Raw genomic sequence first — 2,120 nt, forward strand, 5'->3', positions numbered from 1 at the left:
ATCACAACCAACACCAAAGAAATACAAACAATTATAAGAACATATTATGAGCAACTCTATGCCAGCAAATTAAATAACCCGGAAGAAATGGATGCATTTCTAGAGATGTACCAACTACCAAAACTGAACCAGGATGAAATAGAAAACCTGAACAGACCTATAACCACTAAGGAAATTGAAGCAGTCATCAAAAATCTCCCAAAAAACAAAAGCCCAGGGCCAGATGGCTTCCCAGGGGAATTCTACCAAACATTTCAAGAAGAATTAATACCTATTCTTCTGAAACTGTTCCAAAAAATAGAAATGGAAGGAAAGAGACTCATTTTCGACCCAAAGACAGCCCCAGATTGAAAGTGAGGGGGTGGAAAACCATTTACCATGCTAATGGACACCAAAAGAAAGCTGGGGTGGCAATCCTTATATCAGACAAATTAGATTTTAAACCAAAGACTGTAATAAGAGATGAGAAAGGACACTATATCATACTTAAAGGATCTATCCAACAAGAAGATCTAACAATTGTAAATATCTATGCCCCTAACATGGGAGCAGCCAATTATATAAGGCAATTAATAACAAAAGCAAAGAAACACATCGACAACAATACAATAATAGTGGGGGACTTTAACACCCCCCTCACTGAAATGGACAGATCGTCTAAGCAAAAGATCAACAAGGAAATAAAGACTTTAAATGACACACTGGACCAAATGGACTTTACAGACATATTCAGAACATTCCACCCCAAAGCAACGGAATACACATTCTTCTCTAGTGCCCATGGAACATTCTCCAGAATAGATCACATCCTAGGTCATAAATCAGGTCTCAACCGGTACCAAAAGATTGGAATCATTCCCTGCCTATTTTCAGACCACAATGCTTTGAAACTAGAGCTCAATCACAAGACAAAAGTCAGAAAGAACTCAAATACATGGAGGCTAAAGAGCATCCTACTAAAGAACGAATGGGTCAACCAGGAAATTAAAGAAGAATTAAAAAAAATACATGGAAACCAATGAAAATGAAAACACAACTATTCAAAATCTTTGGGATGCAGCAAAGGCAGTCCTAAGAGGAAAGTATATAGCAATACAAGCCTTTCTCAAGAAGCAAGAAAGGTCTCAAGTATACAACCTAACCCTACACCTAAAGGAGCTGGAGAAAGAACAGCAAATAAAGCCTAAACCCAGCAGGAGAAGAGAAATAATCAAGATCAGAGCAGAAATCAATGAAATAGAAACTAAAAGAACAGTAGAACAGATCAATGAAACTAGGAGCTGGTTCTTTGAAAGAATTAACAAGATTGATAAACCCCTGGCCAGACTTATCAAAAAGAGAAGAGAAATGACCCAAATCAACAAAATCATGAATGAAAGAGGAGAGATCACAACCAACACCAAAGAAATACAAACAATTATAAGAACATATTAGGAGCAACTCTATGCCAGCAAATTAAATAACCTGGAAGAAATGGATGCATTCCTAGAGATGTATCAACTACCAAAACTGAACCAGGATGAAATAGAAAACCTGAACAGACCTATAACCACTAAGGAAATTGAAGCAGTCATCAAAAATCTCCCAAAAAACAAAAGCCCAGGGCCAGATGGCTTCCCAGGGGAATTCTAACAAATATTTCAAGAAGAATTTATACCTATTCTTCTGAAACTGTTCCAAAAAATAGAAATGGAAGGAAAACTTCCAAACTCATTTTATGAGGCCAGCATTACCTTGATCCCAAAACCAGACAAAGACCCCATCAAAAAGGAGAATTACAGACCAATATCCCTGATGAACATGGATGCAAAAATTCTCACCAAAATACTAGCCAATAGGATCCAACAGTACATTAAAAGGATTATTCACCACGACCAAGTGGGATTTATCCCTGGGCTGCAAGGTTGGTTCAACATCCGCAAATCAATCAATGTGATACAATACATTAATAAAAGAAAGAACAAGAATCATATGATCCTCTCAATAGATGCAGAAAAAGCATTTGACAAAGTACAGCATCCTTTCTTGATCAAAACTCTTCAGAGTATAGGGATAGAGGGTACATACCTCAATATCATAAAAGCCATCTATGAAAAACCTACAGCGAATATCATTCTCAA

The sequence above is a fragment of the Neomonachus schauinslandi genome, chromosome 13, assembly GCF_002201575.2.
Source record: "Neomonachus schauinslandi chromosome 13, ASM220157v2, whole genome shotgun sequence".
Taxonomy (NCBI): domain Eukaryota; kingdom Metazoa; phylum Chordata; class Mammalia; order Carnivora; family Phocidae; genus Neomonachus; species Neomonachus schauinslandi.